Raw genomic sequence first — 15,688 nt, 5'->3', positions numbered from 1 at the left:
TACCAGCTATCAAAGGAAAATTGCTTCAGTGGGAGCAGAGGGATCTAACATTCACTGGCAAAATTTTGGTGATTAAGGCTGAGGTTCTGGCCTCTTTGACCTTTCTGGCGGCCACTCTGCCAGCTCCCAAGACATTCCTGACCTCTTTGAGACGCATCATGTTTCAATTCATTTGGAGCTCCCAACAAGAACATGTCAAAAGAGACATCATGTACAAACCTCTGGTTAAAGGAGGGAAAGCTGTACCTGAGTTGGGGGCCAAATTTGATGCCCTTTTTTTGACACCAATTTTGAATGCTGTTTTTACAGAGAGCAATACCAGTCTCTGGTTTCATTTTGCCAAGTTTTGGGTAGGCCGCATGATGTATAGAGGGAAGGGTAAAAGGGTTTCTCTTTGTACGCCCAATGCTGAAAGTAGACCAGCTCTATACGAGAGAGCATTAACACTCTTTAAAGTAGCAAAGTTAGATTGGTCCGTGGTAGGTAAAATAGATAGGGTTGATGTGGAGGGGTGCCTTTCACCCCCGACCTCTAGCCTTGTGCCGGTAGGTATCCTACCTGAGAGCAAATGCATCAGAGTTTGGAAAAATGTAAACTTACCATTTTTGTTCAATGTACATAAGGACCTGGCCTGGAAGATAGCCCAAAATTGTGTCCCTACAAGAGCCTTCTTGCTGAGAAGGCGATGCACACGTAGTGCTAAATGTCCAATAAAAAATTGTAATGATGGTGAAGATGTGGCTCACTGCTTTTGGTCATGCGCTGTTTCAAGGGCAGTGTGGGAAATTGTAAAACCATGGTTAACAGACCTTTTTAGAGCCCCTAATGAAATGGATGTTTTATATGGAAACATTGAGACAGATGAAAAGGACAGAAATGAAAGGTGGTGGGCAATCATCAACTGTGTCAAAGAAAGTATCTGGAAATGCAGAAACCTAACTGCCTTCAGAAAGCTCTCTATTTCACCTGATTCTGTGGCAAAGGTTGGCATTACAGGTGTCAGGGACTACATCATTAGGGATAGAATTAAGTATAATGATCAAGAAATGAAAAATTGGTGGAAAACTGACAAAATTCCTGTTGCTTTAATGGATCTTTTTTAAAATTAAGGAAACTGAATGGAACATCTATTTGATGTTACAACTGCTGAATGGAATGTTTATTGAATGTAACTATTATTTATTTGATTAGAATATCTACTTGGTGTTGGGTAATTGTAATTGTGTGATTTATGTATGTCTGTAACTAATTTTGACTGAAATTAATAAAAGCTTCTAAAAAGTGAAAAAAAGTGGTTCACCCAGGGCGAGGCTCAGCCATTGCACTCCGGTTGTGCTGACCCCTGCGAATTCCCCAAATGTGGGAATCTCGACTGCATAATTTGTGGTAGTGGGGGACTGCGTCCGCGCTCTCCCCTGATGACAATGTGGAAGAAAAACAAGTGAGTGCTCGTCTGGCGCGCTTTCTGCCGAGCAGCTCGGAAAGCCAACCTTCAACCTCTGAATGCTGCTTTGGGGTCCTTGTGTTACCGTTTCAATCCGTCCTGAAAGTCACAGCGTTGCAGTACACCGGCGTCTGCTGTGTCGCAGTGCGTTGCGTGCGGGTTACCCGTTTTCCCGGTAAAAGGGCAGAGTGGGCGTGGCCTGCTAGAGACGGCACAAACCTTGTTGCGTCTCCTCCTCTGCGAGGCATTGCATAAGAAATGTGGTCTGGACACGTCCATTGCTGGAATGCCTACTGGTAGGCTTTTGTGCGGCACATTGTCTCTGGTTGCATTCAGACTGGGCGGAGACATCATGCCAAGTGGCCGTTGACGGAGTGTTATTTTTCTATTTTGCCGAGCGATGGATCGCTGGAAAAAGGACACAAAACAGGCACAATGTGTGGACCAGCCACCCTCGTCAAGTCGCACCAGTGTTTTTGAATTTGCAGCAACTTTTAGTGCCCAATGAGGATGAGCAAATTGCCCAAGGCACCTAACTCTGCTATTATCCCCCAAGAGGCACCGTCAGCCAGGGGGCTGAGCCTGGGAAAGGCCATCCTGTGTCAGACTGTTCCAACTCATACTTACCTGGCAGGGGAGATACCATGATCAAGAAGGTGGTTCACCCAGGGCGAGGCTCAGCCATTGCACTCCGGTTGTGCTGACCCCTGCGAATTCCCCAAATGTGGGAATCTCGACTGCATAATTTGTGGTAGTGGGGGACTGCGTCCGCGCTCTCCCCTGATGACAATGTGGAAGAAAAACAAGTGAGTGCTCGTCTCCCGCGCTTTCTGCCGAGCAGCTCGGAAAGCCGACCTTCAACCTCTGAATGCTGCTTTGGGGTCCTTGTGTTACCGTTTCAATCCGTCCTGAAAGTCACAGCGTTGCAGTACACCGGCGTCTGCTGTGTCGCAGTGCGTTGCGTGCGGGTTACCCGTTTTCCCGGTAAAAGGGCAGAGTGGGCGTGGCCTGCTAGAGACGGCACAAACCTTGTTGCGTCTCCTCCTCTGCGAGGCATTGCATAAGAAATGTGGTCTGGACGCGTCCATTGCTGGAATGCCTACTGGTAGGCTTTTGTGCGGCACATTGTCTCTGGTTGCATTCAGACTGGGCGGAGACATCATGCCAAGTGGCCGTTGACGGAGTGTTATTTTTCTATTTTGCCGAGCGATGGATCGCTGGAAAAAGGACACAAAACAGGCACAATGTGTGGACCAGCCCCCCTCGTCAAGTCGCACCAGTGTTTTTGAATTTGCAGCAACTTTTAGTGCCCAATGAGGATGAGCAAATTGCCCAAGGCACCTAACTCTGCTATTATCCCCCAAGAGGCACCGTCAGCCAGGGGGCTGAGCCTGGGAAAGGCCATCCTGTGTCAGACTGTTCCAACTCATACTTACCTGGCAGGGGAGATACCATGATCAAGAAGGTGGTTCACCCAGGGCGAGGCTCAGCCATTGCACTCCGGTTGTGCTGACCCCTGCGAATTCCCCAAATGTGGGAATCTCGACTGCATAATTTGTGGTAGTGGGGGACTGCGTCCGCGCTCTCCCCTGATGACAATGTGGAAGAAAAACAAGTGAGTGCTCGTCTCCCGCGCTTTCTGCCGAGCAGCTCGGAAAGCCGACCTTCAACCTCTGAATGCTGCTTTGGGGTCCTTGTGTTACCGTTTCAATCCGTCCTGAAAGTCACAGCGTTGCAGTACACCGGCGTCTGCTGTGTCGCAGTGCGTTGCGTGCGGGTTACCCGTTTTCCCGGTAAAAGGGCAGAGTGGGCGTGGCCTGCTAGAGACGGCACAAACCTTGTTGCGTCTCCTCCTCTGCGAGGCATTGCATAAGAAATGTGGTCTGGACGTGTCCATTGCTGGAATGCCTACTGGTAGGCTTTTGTGCGGCACATTGTCTCTGGTTGCATTCAGACTGGGCGGAGACATCATGCCAAGTGGCCGTTGACGGAGTGTTATTTTTCTATTTTGCAGAGCGATGGATCGCTGGAAAAAGGACACAAAACAGGCACAATGTGTGGACCAGCCACCCTCGTCAAGTCGCACCAGTGTTTTTGAATTTGCAGCAACTTTTAGTGCCCAATGAGGATGAGCAAATTGCCCAAGGCACCTAACTCTGCTATTATCCCCCCAGAGGCACCGTCAGCCAGGGGGCTGAGCCTGGGAAAGGCCATCCTGTGTCAGACTGTTCCAACTCATACTTACCTGGCAGGGGAGATACCATGATCAAGAAGGTGGTTCACCCAGGGCGAGGCTCAGCCATTGCACTCCGGTTGTGCTGACCCCTGCGAATTCCCCAAATGTGGGAATCTCGACTGCATAATTTGTGGTAGTGGGGGACTGCGTCCGCGCTCTCCCCTGATGACAATGTGGAAGAAAAACAAATGAGTGCTCGTCTCCCGCACTTTCTGCCGAGCAGCTCGGAAAGCCAACCTTCAACCTCTGAATGCTGCTTTGGGGTCCTTGTGTTACCGTTTCAATCCGTCCTGAAAGTCACAGCGTTGCAGTACACCGGCGTCTGCTGTGTCGCAGTGCGTTGCGTGCGGGTTACCCGTTTTCCCGGTAAAAGGGCAGAGTGGGCGTGGCCTGCTAGAGACGGCACAAACCTTGTTGCGTCTCCTCCTCTGCGAGCCATTGCATAAGAAATGTGGTCTGGACGCGTCCATTGCTTAAATGCCTACTGGTAGGCTTTTGTGCGGCACATTGTCTCTGGTTGCATTCAGACTGGGCGGAGACATCATGCCAAGTGGCTGTTGACGGAGTGTTATTTTTCTATTTTGCCGAGCGATGGATCGCTGGAAAAAGGACACAAAACAGGCACAATGTGTGGACCAGCCACCCTCGTCAAGTCGCACCAGTGTTTTTGAATTTGCAGCAACTTTTAGTGCCCAATGAGGATGAGCAAATTGCCCAAGGCACCTAACTCTGCTATTATCCCCCCAGAGGCACCGTCAGCCAGGGGGCTGAGCCTGGGAAAGGCCATCCTGTGTCAGACTGTTCCAACTCATACTTACCTGGCAGGGGAGATACCATGATCAAGAAGGTGGTTCACCCAGGGCGAGGCTCAGCCATTGCACTCCGGTTGTGCTGACCCCTGCGAATTCCCCAAATGTGGGAATCTCGACTGCATAATTTGTGGTAGTGGGGGACTGCGTCCGCGCTCTCCCCTGATGACAATGTGGAAGAAAAACAAATGAGTGCTCGTCTCCCGCGCTTTCTGCCGAGCAGCTCGGAAAGCCAACCTTCAACCTCTGAATGCTGCTTTGGGGTCCTTGTGTTACCGTTTCAATCCGTCCTGAAAGTCACAGCGTTGCAGTACACCGGCGTCTGCTGTGTCGCAGTGCGTTGCGTGCGGGTTACCCGTTTTCCCGGTAAAAGGGCAGAGTGGGCGTGGCCTGCTAGAGACGGCACAAACCTTGTTGCGTCTCCTCCTCTGCGAGGCATTGCATAAGAAATGTGGTCTGGACGCGTCCATTGCTGGAATGCCTACTGGTAGGCTTTTGTGCGGCACATTGTCTCTGGTTGCATTCAGACTGGGCGGAGACATCATGCCAAGTGGCCGTTGACGGAGTGTTATTTTTCTATTTTGCCGAGCGATGGATCGCTGGAAAAAGGACACAAAACAGGCACAATGTGTGGACCAGCCCCCCTCGTCAAGTCGCACCAGTGTTTTTGAATTTGCAGCAACTTTTAGTGCCCAATGAGGATGAGCAAATTGCCCAAGGCACCTAACTCTGCTATTATCCCCCAAGAGGCACCGTCAGCCAGGGGGCTGAGCCTGGGAAAGGCCATCCTGTGTCAGACTGTTCCAACTCATACTTACCTGGCAGGGGAGATACCATAATCAAGAAGGTGGTTCACCCAGGGCGAGGCTCAGCCATTGCACTCCGGTTGTGCTGACCCCTGCGAATTCCCCAAATGTGGGAATCTCGACTGCATAATTTGTGGTAGTGGGGGACTGCGTCCGCGCTCTCCCCTGATGACAATGTGGAAGAAAAACAAGTGAGTGCTCGTCTGGCGCGCTTTCTGCCGAGCAGCTCGGAAAGCCAACCTTCAACCTCTGAATGCTGCTTTGGGGTCCTTGTGTTACCGTTTCAATCCGTCCTGAAAGTCACAGCGTTGCAGTACACCGGCGTCTGCTGTGTCGCAGTGCGTTGCGTGCGGGTTACCCGTTTTCCCGGTAAAAGGGCAGAGTGGGCGTGGCCTGCTAGAGACGGCACAAACCTTGTTGCGTCTCCTCCTCTGCGAGGCATTGCATAAGAAATGTGGTCTGGACACGTCCATTGCTGGAATGCCTACTGGTAGGCTTTTGTGCGGCACATTGTCTCTGGTTGCATTCAGACTGGGCGGAGACATCATGCCAAGTGGCCGTTGACGGAGTGTTATTTTTCTATTTTGCCGAGCGATGGATCGCTGGAAAAAGGACACAAAACAGGCACAATGTGTGGACCAGCCACCCTCGTCAAGTCGCACCAGTGTTTTTGAATTTGCAGCAACTTTTAGTGCCCAATGAGGATGAGCAAATTGCCCAAGGCACCTAACGCTGCTATTATCCCCCCAGAGGCACCGTCAGCCAGGGGGCTGAGCCTGGGAAAGGCCATCCTGTGTCAGACTGTTCCAACTCATACTTACCTGGCAGGGGAGATACCATGATCAAGAAGGTGGTTCACCCAGGGCGAGGCTCAGCCATTGCACTCCGGTTGTGCTGACCCCTGCGAATTCCCCAAATGTGGGAATCTCGACTGCATAATTTGTGGTAGTGGGGGACTGCGTCCGCGCTCTCCCCTGATGACAATGTGGAAGAAAAACAAATGAGTGCTCGTCTCCCGCGCTTTCTGCCGAGCAGCTCGGAAAGCCAACCTTCAACCTCTGAATGCTGCTTTGGGGTCCTTGTGTTACCGTTTCAATCCGTCCTGAAAGTCACAGCGTTGCAGTACACCGGCGTCTGCTGTGTCGCAGTGCGTTGCGTGCGGGTTACCCGTTTTCCCGGTAAAAGGGCAGAGTGGGCGTGGCCTGCTAGAGACGGCACAAACCTTGTTGCGTCTCCTCCTCTGCGAGGCATTGCATAAGAAATGTGGTCTGGACGCGTCCATTGCTGGAATGCCTACTGGTAGGCTTTTGTGCGGCACATTGTCTCTGGTTGCATTCAGACTGGGCGGAGACATCATGCCAAGTGGCCGTTGACGGAGTGTTATTTTTCTATTTTGCCGAGCGATGGATCGCTGGAAAAAGGACACAAAACAGGCACAATGTGTGGACCAGCCCCCCTCGTCAAGTCGCACCAGTGTTTTTGAATTTGCAGCAACTTTTAGTGCCCAATGAGGATGAGCAAATTGCCCAAGGCACCTAACTCTGCTATTATCCCCCAAGAGGCACCGTCAGCCAGGGGGCTGAGCCTGGGAAAGGCCATCCTGTGTCAGACTGTTCCAACTCATACTTACCTGGCAGGGGAGATACCATGATCAAGAAGGTGGTTCACCCAGGGCGAGGCTCAGCCATTGCACTCCGGTTGTGCTGACCCCTGCGAATTCCCCAAATGTGGGAATCTCGACTGCATAATTTGTGGTAGTGGGGGACTGCGTCCGCGCTCTCCCCTGATGACAATGTGGAAGAAAAACAAGTGAGTGCTCGTCTCCCGCGCTTTCTGCCGAGCAGCTCGGAAAGCCGACCTTCAACCTCTGAATGCTGCTTTGGGGTCCTTGTGTTACCGTTTCAATCCGTCCTGAAAGTCACAGCGTTGCAGTACACCGGCGTCTGCTGTGTCGCAGTGCGTTGCGTGCGGGTTACCCGTTTTCCCGGTAAAAGGGCAGAGTGGGCGTGGCCTGCTAGAGACGGCACAAACCTTGTTGCGTCTCCTCCTCTGCGAGGCATTGCATAAGAAATGTGGTCTGGACGTGTCCATTGCTGGAATGCCTACTGGTAGGCTTTTGTGCGGCACATTGTCTCTGGTTGCATTCAGACTGGGCGGAGACATCATGCCAAGTGGCCGTTGACGGAGTGTTATTTTTCTATTTTGCAGAGCGATGGATCGCTGGAAAAAGGACACAAAACAGGCACAATGTGTGGACCAGCCACCCTCGTCAAGTCGCACCAGTGTTTTTGAATTTGCAGCAACTTTTAGTGCCCAATGAGGATGAGCAAATTGCCCAAGGCACCTAACTCTGCTATTATCCCCCCAGAGGCACCGTCAGCCAGGGGGCTGAGCCTGGGAAAGGCCATCCTGTGTCAGACTGTTCCAACTCATACTTACCTGGCAGGGGAGATACCATGATCAAGAAGGTGGTTCACCCAGGGCGAGGCTCAGCCATTGCACTCCGGTTGTGCTGACCCCTGCGAATTCCCCAAATGTGGGAATCTCGACTGCATAATTTGTGGTAGTGGGGGACTGCGTCCGCGCTCTCCCCTGATGACAATGTGGAAGAAAAACAAATGAGTGCTCGTCTCCCGCACTTTCTGCCGAGCAGCTCGGAAAGCCAACCTTCAACCTCTGAATGCTGCTTTGGGGTCCTTGTGTTACCGTTTCAATCCGTCCTGAAAGTCACAGCGTTGCAGTACACCGGCGTCTGCTGTGTCGCAGTGCGTTGCGTGCGGGTTACCCGTTTTCCCGGTAAAAGGGCAGAGTGGGCGTGGCCTGCTAGAGACGGCACAAACCTTGTTGCGTCTCCTCCTCTGCGAGCCATTGCATAAGAAATGTGGTCTGGACGCGTCCATTGCTGGAATGCCTACTGGTAGGCTTTTGTGCGGCACATTGTCTCTGGTTGCATTCAGACTGGGCGGAGACATCATGCCAAGTGGCTGTTGACGGAGTGTTATTTTTCTATTTTGCCGAGCGATGGATCGCTGGAAAAAGGACACAAAACAGGCACAATGTGTGGACCAGCCACCCTCGTCAAGTCGCACCAGTGTTTTTGAATTTGCAGCAACTTTTAGTGCCCAATGAGGATGAGCAAATTGCCCAAGGCACCTAACTCTGCTATTATCCCCCCAGAGGCACCGTCAGCCAGGGGGCTGAGCCTGGGAAAGGCCATCCTGTGTCAGACTGTTCCAACTCATACTTACCTGGCAGGGGAGATACCATGATCAAGAAGGTGGTTCACCCAGGGCGAGGCTCAGCCATTGCACTCCGGTTGTGCTGACCCCTGCGAATTCCCCAAATGTGGGAATCTCGACTGCATAATTTGTGGTAGTGGGGGACTGCGTCCGCGCTCTCCCCTGATGACAATGTGGAAGAAAAACAAATGAGTGCTCGTCTCCCGCGCTTTCTGCCGAGCAGCTCGGAAAGCCAACCTTCAACCTCTGAATGCTGCTTTGGGGTCCTTGTGTTACCGTTTCAATCCGTCCTGAAAGTCACAGCGTTGCAGTACACCGGCGTCTGCTGTGTCGCAGTGCGTTGCGTGCGGGTTACCCGTTTTCCCGGTAAAAGGGCAGAGTGGGCGTGGCCTGCTAGAGACGGCACAAACCTTGTTGCGTCTCCTCCTCTGCGAGGCATTGCATAAGAAATGTGGTCTGGACGCGTCCATTGCTGGAATGCCTACTGGTAGGCTTTTGTGCGGCACATTGTCTCTGGTTGCATTCAGACTGGGCGGAGACATCATGCCAAGTGGCCGTTGACGGAGTGTTATTTTTCTATTTTGCCGAGCGATGGATCGCTGGAAAAAGGACACAAAACAGGCACAATGTGTGGACCAGCCACCCTCGTCAAGTCGCACCAGTGTTTTTGAATTTGCAGCAACTTTTAGTGCCCAATGAGGATGAGCAAATTGCCCAAGGCACCTAACTCTGCTATTATCCCCCAAGAGGCACCGTCAGCCAGGGGGCTGAGCCTGGGAAAGGCCATCCTGTGTCAGACTGTTCCAACTCATACTTACCTGGCAGGGGAGATACCATGATCAAGAAGGTGGTTCACCCAGGGCGAGGCTCAGCCATTGCACTCCGGTTGTGCTGACCCCTGCGAATTCCCCAAATGTGGGAATCTCGACTGCATAATTTGTGGTAGTGGGGGACTGCGTCCGCGCTCTCCCCTGATGACAATGTGGAAGAAAAACAAGTGAGTGCTCGTCTGGCGCGCTTTCTGCCGAGCAGCTCGGAAAGCCAACCTTCAACCTCTGAATGCTGCTTTGGGGTCCTTGTGTTACCGTTTCAATCCGTCCTGAAAGTCACAGCGTTGCAGTACACCGGCGTCTGCTGTGTCGCAGTGCGTTGCGTGCGGGTTACCCGTTTTCCCGGTAAAAGGGCAGAGTGGGCGTGGCCTGCTAGAGACGGCACAAACCTTGTTGCGTCTCCTCCTCTGCGAGGCATTGCATAAGAAATGTGGTCTGGACGCGTCCATTGCTGGAATGCCTACTGGTAGGCTTTTGTGCGGCACATTGTCTCTGGTTGCATTCAGACTGGGCGGAGACATCATGCCAAGTGGCCGTTGACGGAGTGTTATTTGTCTGATGACAATGTGGAAGAAAAACAAGTGAGTGCTCGTCTCCCGCGCTTTCTGCCGAGCAGCTCGGAAAGCCGACCTTCAACCTCTGAATGCTGCTTTGGGGTCCTTGTGTTACCGTTTCAATCCGTCCTGAAAGTCACAGCGTTGCAGTACACCGGCGTCTGCTGTGTCGCAGTGCGTTGCGTGCGGGTTACCCGTTTTCCCGGTAAAAGGGCAGAGTGGGCGTGGCCTGCTAGAGACGGCACAAACCTTGTTGCGTCTCCTCCTCTGCGAGGCATTGCATAAGAAATGTGGTCTGGACGCGTCCATTGCTGGAATGCCTACTGGTAGGCTTTTGTGCGGCACATTGTCTCTGGTTGCATTCAGACTGGGCGGAGACATCATGCCAAGTGGCCGTTGACGGAGTGTTATTTTTCTATTTTGCCGAGCGATGGATCGCTGGAAAAAGGACACAAAACAGGCACAATGTGTGGACCAGCCACCCTCGTCAAGTCGCACCAGTGTTTTTGAATTTGCAGCAACTTTTAGTGCCCAATGAGGATGAGCAAATTGCCCAAGGCACCTAACTCTGCTATTATCCCCTCAGAGGCACCGTCAGCCAGGGGGCTGAGCCTGGGAAAGGCCATCCTGTGTCAGACTGTTCCAACTCATACTTACCTGGCAGGGGAGATACCATGATCAAGAAGGTGGTTCACCCAGGGCGAGGCTCAGCCATTGCACTCCGGTTGTGCTGACCCCTGCGAATTCCCCAAATGTGGGAATCTCGACTGCATAATTTGTGGTAGTGGGGGACTGCGTCCGCCCTCTCCCCTGATGACAATGTGGAAGAAAAACAAGTGAGTGCTCGTCTCCCGCGCTTTCTGCCGAGCAGCTCGGAAAGCCGACCTTCAGCCTCTGAATGCTGCTTTGGGGTCCTTGTGTTACCGTTTCAATCCGTCCTGAAAGTCACAGCGTTGCAGTACACCGGCGTCTGCTGTGTCGCAGTGCGTTGCGTGCGGGTTACCCGTTTTCCCGGTAAAAGGGCAGAGTGGGCGTGGCCTGCTAGAGACGGCACAAACCTTGTTGCGTCTCCTCCTCTGCGAGGCATTGCATAAGAAATGTGGTCTGGACGCGTCCATTGCTGGAATGCCTACTGGTAGGCTTTTGTGCGGCACATTGTCTCTCGTTGCATTCAGACTGGGCGGAGACATCATGCCAAGTGGCCGTTGACGGAGTGTTATTTTTCTATTTTGCCGAGCGATGGATCGCTGGAAAAAGGACACAAAACAGGCACAATGTGTGGACCAGCCACCCTCGTCAAGTCGCACCAGTGTTTTTGAATTTGCAGCAACTTTTAGTGCCCAATGAGGATGAGCAAATTGCCCAAGGCACCTAACTCTGCTATTATCCCCCCAGAGGCACCGTCAGCCAGGGGGCTGAGCCTGGGAAAGGCCATCCTGTGTCAGACTGTTCCAACTCATACTTACCTGGCAGGGGAGATACCATGATCAAGAAGGTGGTTCACCCAGGGCGAGGCTCAGCCATTGCACTCCGGTTGTGCTGACCCCTGCGAATTCCCCAAATGTGGGAATCTCGACTGCATAATTTGTGGTAGTGGGGGACTGCGTCCGCGCTCTCCCCTGATGACAATGTGGAAGAAAAACAAGTGAGTGCTCGTCTCCCGCGCTTTCTGCCGAGCAGCTCGGAAAGCCGACCTTCAACCTCTGAATGCTGCTTTGGGGTCCTTGTGTTACCGTTTCAATCCGTCCTGAAAGTCACAGCGTTGCAGTACACCGGCGTCTGCTGTGTCACAGTGCGTTGCGTGCGGGTTACCCGTTTTCCCGGTAAAAGGGCAGAGTGGGCGTGGCCTGCTAGAGACGGCACAAACCTTGTTGCGTCTCCTCCTCTGCGAGGCATTGCATAAGAAATGTGGTCTGGACGCGTCCATTGCTGGAATGCCTACTGGTAGGCTTTTGTGCGGCACATTGTCTCTGGTTGCATTCAGACTGGGCGGAGACATCATGCCAAGTGGCCGTTGACGGAGTGTTATTTTTCTATTTTGCCGAGCGATGGATCGCTGGAAAAAGGACACAAAACAGGCACAATGTGTGGACCAGCCCCCCTCGTCAAGTCGCACCAGTGTTTTTGAATTTGCAGCAACTTTTAGTGCCCAATGAGGATGAGCAAATTGCCCAAGGCACCTAACTCTGCTATTATCCCCCAAGAGGCACCGTCAGCCAGGGGGCTGAGCCTGGGAAAGGCCATCCTGTGTCAGACTGTTCCAACTCATACTTACCTGGCAGGGGAGATACCATGATCAAGAAGGTGGTTCACCCAGGGCGAGGCTCAGCCATTGCACTCCGGTTGTGCTGACCCCTGCGAATTCCCCAAATGTGGGAATCTCGACTGCATAATTTGTGGTAGTGGGGGACTGCGTCCGCGCTCTCCCCTGATGACAATGTGGAAGAAAAACAAGTGAGTGCTCGTCTCCCGCGCTTTCTGCCGAGCAGCTCGGAAAGCCGACCTTCAACCTCTGAATGCTGCTTTGGGGTCCTTGTGTTACCGTTTCAATCCGTCCTGAAAGTCACAGCGTTGCAGTACACCGGCGTCTGCTGTGTCGCAGTGCGTTGCGTGCGGGTTACCCGTTTTCCCGGTAAAAGGGCAGAGTGGGCGTGGCCTGCTAGAGACGGCACAAACCTTGTTGCGTCTCCTCCTCTGCGAGGCATTGCATAAGAAATGTGGTCTGGACGTGTCCATTGCTGGAATGCCTACTGGTAGGCTTTTGTGCGGCACATTGTCTCTGGTTGCATTCAGACTGGGCGGAGACATCATGCCAAGTGGCCGTTGACGGAGTGTTATTTTTCTATTTTGCAGAGCGATGGATCGCTGGAAAAAGGACACAAAACAGGCACAATGTGTGGACCAGCCACCCTCGTCAAGTCGCACCAGTGTTTTTGAATTTGCAGCAACTTTTAGTGCCCAATGAGGATGAGCAAATTGCCCAAGGCACCTAACTCTGCTATTATCCCCCCAGAGGCACCGTCAGCCAGGGGGCTGAGCCTGGGAAAGGCCATCCTGTGTCAGACTGTTCCAACTCATACTTACCTGGCAGGGGAGATACCATGATCAAGAAGGTGGTTCACCCAGGGCGAGGCTCAGCCATTGCACTCCGGTTGTGCTGACCCCTGCGAATTCCCCAAATGTGGGAATCTCGACTGCATAATTTGTGGTAGTGGGGGACTGCGTCCGCGCTCTCCCCTGATGACAATGTGGAAGAAAAACAAATGAGTGCTCGTCTCCCGCACTTTCTGCCGAGCAGCTCGGAAAGCCAACCTTCAACCTCTGAATGCTGCTTTGGGGTCCTTGTGTTACCGTTTCAATCCGTCCTGAAAGTCACAGCGTTGCAGTACACCGGCGTCTGCTGTGTCGCAGTGCGTTGCGTGCGGGTTACCCGTTTTCCCGGTAAAAGGGCAGAGTGGGCGTGGCCTGCTAGAGACGGCACAAACCTTGTTGCGTCTCCTCCTCTGCGAGCCATTGCATAAGAAATGTGGTCTGGACGCGTCCATTGCTTAAATGCCTACTGGTAGGCTTTTGTGCGGCACATTGTCTCTGGTTGCATTCAGACTGGGCGGAGACATCATGCCAAGTGGCTGTTGACGGAGTGTTATTTTTCTATTTTGCCGAGCGATGGATCGCTGGAAAAAGGACACAAAACAGGCACAATGTGTGGACCAGCCACCCTCGTCAAGTCGCACCAGTGTTTTTGAATTTGCAGCAACTTTTAGTGCCCAATGAGGATGAGCAAATTGCCCAAGGCACCTAACTCTGCTATTATCCCCCCAGAGGCACCGTCAGCCAGGGGGCTGAGCCTGGGAAAGGCCATCCTGTGTCAGACTGTTCCAACTCATACTTACCTGGCAGGGGAGATACCATGATCAAGAAGGTGGTTCACCCAGGGCGAGGCTCAGCCATTGCACTCCGGTTGTGCTGACCCCTGCGAATTCCCCAAATGTGGGAATCTCGACTGCATAATTTGTGGTAGTGGGGGACTGCGTCCGCGCTCTCCCCTGATGACAATGTGGAAGAAAAACAAATGAGTGCTCGTCTCCCGCGCTTTCTGCCGAGCAGCTCGGAAAGCCAACCTTCAACCTCTGAATGCTGCTTTGGGGTCCTTGTGTTACCGTTTCAATCCGTCCTGAAAGTCACAGCGTTGCAGTACACCGGCGTCTGCTGTGTCGCAGTGCGTTGCGTGCGGGTTACCCGTTTTCCCGGTAAAAGGGCAGAGTGGGCGTGGCCTGCTAGAGACGGCACAAACCTTGTTGCGTCTCCTCCTCTGCGAGGCATTGCATAAGAAATGTGGTCTGGACGCGTCCATTGCTGGAATGCCTACTGGTAGGCTTTTGTGCGGCACATTGTCTCTGGTTGCATTCAGACTGGGCGGAGACATCATGCCAAGTGGCCGTTGACGGAGTGTTATTTTTCTATTTTGCCGAGCGATGGATCGCTGGAAAAAGGACACAAAACAGGCACAATGTGTGGACCAGCCCCCCTCGTCAAGTCGCACCAGTGTTTTTGAATTTGCAGCAACTTTTAGTGCCCAATGAGGATGAGCAAATTGCCCAAGGCACCTAACTCTGCTATTATCCCCCAAGAGGCACCGTCAGCCAGGGGGCTGAGCCTGGGAAAGGCCATCCTGTGTCAGACTGTTCCAACTCATACTTACCTGGCAGGGGAGATACCATAATCAAGAAGGTGGTTCACCCAGGGCGAGGCTCAGCCATTGCACTCCGGTTGTGCTGACCCCTGCGAATTCCCCAAATGTGGGAATCTCGACTGCATAATTTGTGGTAGTGGGGGACTGCGTCCGCGCTCTCCCCTGATGACAATGTGGAAGAAAAACAAGTGAGTGCTCGTCTGGCGCGCTTTCTGCCGAGCAGCTCGGAAAGCCAACCTTCAACCTCTGAATGCTGCTTTGGGGTCCTTGTGTTACCGTTTCAATCCGTCCTGAAAGTCACAGCGTTGCAGTACACCGGCGTCTGCTGTGTCGCAGTGCGTTGCGTGCGGGTTACCCGTTTTCCCGGTAAAAGGGCAGAGTGGGCGTGGCCTGCTAGAGACGGCACAAACCTTGTTGCGTCTCCTCCTCTGCGAGGCATTGCATAAGAAATGTGGTCTGGACACGTCCATTGCTGGAATGCCTACTGGTAGGCTTTTGTGCGGCACATTGTCTCTGGTTGCATTCAGACTGGGCGGAGACATCATGCCAAGTGGCCGTTGACGGAGTGTTATTTTTCTATTTTGCCGAGCGATGGATCGCTGGAAAAAGGACACAAAACAGGCACAATGTGTGGACCAGCCACCCTCGTCAAGTCGCACCAGTGTTTTTGAATTTGCAGCAACTTTTAGTGCCCAATGAGGATGAGCAAATTGCCCAAGGCACCTAACGCTGCTATTATCCCCCCAGAGGCACCGTCAGCCAGGGGGCTGAGCCTGGGAAAGGCCATCCTGTGTCAGACTGTTCCAACTCATACTTACCTGGCAGGGGAGATACCATGATCAAGAAGGTGGTTCACCCAGGGCGAGGCTCAGCCATTGCACTCCGGTTGTGCTGACCCCTGCGAATTCCCCAAATGTGGGAATCTCGACTGCATAATTTGTGGTAGTGGGGGACTGCGTCCGCGCTCTCCCCTGATGACAATGTGGAAGAAAAACAAATGAGTGCTCGTCTCCCGCGCTTTCTGCCGAGCAGCTCGGAAAGCCAACCTTCAACCTCTGAATGCTGCTTTGGGGTCCT

The 15,688-nt window shown here is 52.8% G+C and overlaps 17 non-coding genes and 1 pseudogene across 17 annotated transcripts; all 18 read left to right on the top strand.

Annotated features, from left to right (window-relative positions):
* Positions 1-1,242: 1,242 nt before the first annotated feature.
* On the top strand, positions 1,243-1,418 carry LOC140992813 (U1 spliceosomal RNA; annotated as a pseudogene).
* A 645-nt stretch (positions 1,419-2,063) lies between these two features.
* On the top strand, positions 2,064-2,227 carry LOC140992506 (U1 spliceosomal RNA). Its single transcript, XR_012178083.1, has one exon. It is a non-coding gene; the product is annotated as a U1 spliceosomal RNA (small nuclear RNA).
* Positions 2,228-2,872: 645 nt separating this feature from the next.
* On the top strand, positions 2,873-3,036 carry LOC140992494 (U1 spliceosomal RNA). The gene has a single exon (XR_012178072.1). It is a non-coding gene; the product is annotated as a U1 spliceosomal RNA (small nuclear RNA).
* A 645-nt stretch (positions 3,037-3,681) lies between these two features.
* Positions 3,682-3,845, top strand: LOC140992482 (U1 spliceosomal RNA). The gene has a single exon (XR_012178061.1). It is a non-coding gene; the product is annotated as a U1 spliceosomal RNA (small nuclear RNA).
* Positions 3,846-4,490: 645 nt separating this feature from the next.
* Positions 4,491-4,654, top strand: LOC140993158 (U1 spliceosomal RNA). Its single transcript, XR_012178655.1, has one exon. It is a non-coding gene; the product is annotated as a U1 spliceosomal RNA (small nuclear RNA).
* A 645-nt stretch (positions 4,655-5,299) lies between these two features.
* LOC140992789 (U1 spliceosomal RNA) lies at positions 5,300-5,463 on the top strand. The gene has a single exon (XR_012178338.1). It is a non-coding gene; the product is annotated as a U1 spliceosomal RNA (small nuclear RNA).
* A 645-nt stretch (positions 5,464-6,108) lies between these two features.
* LOC140993146 (U1 spliceosomal RNA) lies at positions 6,109-6,272 on the top strand. Its single transcript, XR_012178644.1, has one exon. It is a non-coding gene; the product is annotated as a U1 spliceosomal RNA (small nuclear RNA).
* Positions 6,273-6,917: 645 nt separating this feature from the next.
* On the top strand, positions 6,918-7,081 carry LOC140993134 (U1 spliceosomal RNA). Its single transcript, XR_012178633.1, has one exon. It is a non-coding gene; the product is annotated as a U1 spliceosomal RNA (small nuclear RNA).
* A 645-nt stretch (positions 7,082-7,726) lies between these two features.
* On the top strand, positions 7,727-7,890 carry LOC140993122 (U1 spliceosomal RNA). Its single transcript, XR_012178622.1, has one exon. It is a non-coding gene; the product is annotated as a U1 spliceosomal RNA (small nuclear RNA).
* Positions 7,891-8,535: 645 nt separating this feature from the next.
* LOC140993110 (U1 spliceosomal RNA) lies at positions 8,536-8,699 on the top strand. Its single transcript, XR_012178611.1, has one exon. It is a non-coding gene; the product is annotated as a U1 spliceosomal RNA (small nuclear RNA).
* A 645-nt stretch (positions 8,700-9,344) lies between these two features.
* On the top strand, positions 9,345-9,508 carry LOC140993095 (U1 spliceosomal RNA). Its single transcript, XR_012178599.1, has one exon. It is a non-coding gene; the product is annotated as a U1 spliceosomal RNA (small nuclear RNA).
* A 1,059-nt stretch (positions 9,509-10,567) lies between these two features.
* On the top strand, positions 10,568-10,731 carry LOC140992800 (U1 spliceosomal RNA). Its single transcript, XR_012178348.1, has one exon. It is a non-coding gene; the product is annotated as a U1 spliceosomal RNA (small nuclear RNA).
* A 645-nt stretch (positions 10,732-11,376) lies between these two features.
* Positions 11,377-11,540, top strand: LOC140993083 (U1 spliceosomal RNA). Its single transcript, XR_012178588.1, has one exon. It is a non-coding gene; the product is annotated as a U1 spliceosomal RNA (small nuclear RNA).
* Positions 11,541-12,185: 645 nt separating this feature from the next.
* Positions 12,186-12,349, top strand: LOC140993071 (U1 spliceosomal RNA). The gene has a single exon (XR_012178577.1). It is a non-coding gene; the product is annotated as a U1 spliceosomal RNA (small nuclear RNA).
* A 645-nt stretch (positions 12,350-12,994) lies between these two features.
* On the top strand, positions 12,995-13,158 carry LOC140993059 (U1 spliceosomal RNA). Its single transcript, XR_012178568.1, has one exon. It is a non-coding gene; the product is annotated as a U1 spliceosomal RNA (small nuclear RNA).
* A 645-nt stretch (positions 13,159-13,803) lies between these two features.
* On the top strand, positions 13,804-13,967 carry LOC140993047 (U1 spliceosomal RNA). Its single transcript, XR_012178562.1, has one exon. It is a non-coding gene; the product is annotated as a U1 spliceosomal RNA (small nuclear RNA).
* A 645-nt stretch (positions 13,968-14,612) lies between these two features.
* Positions 14,613-14,776, top strand: LOC140992788 (U1 spliceosomal RNA). Its single transcript, XR_012178337.1, has one exon. It is a non-coding gene; the product is annotated as a U1 spliceosomal RNA (small nuclear RNA).
* Positions 14,777-15,421: 645 nt separating this feature from the next.
* LOC140993035 (U1 spliceosomal RNA) lies at positions 15,422-15,585 on the top strand. The gene has a single exon (XR_012178551.1). It is a non-coding gene; the product is annotated as a U1 spliceosomal RNA (small nuclear RNA).
* Positions 15,586-15,688: the final 103 nt, after the last annotated feature.

The sequence above is a fragment of the Pagrus major genome, chromosome 24 (assembly GCF_040436345.1).
Source record: "Pagrus major chromosome 24, Pma_NU_1.0".
NCBI lineage: Eukaryota > Metazoa > Chordata > Actinopteri > Spariformes > Sparidae > Pagrus > Pagrus major.
The sequence above is the reverse complement of the archived record's forward strand: the minus strand, read 5'-3'. Positions and strand labels throughout refer to the sequence as shown.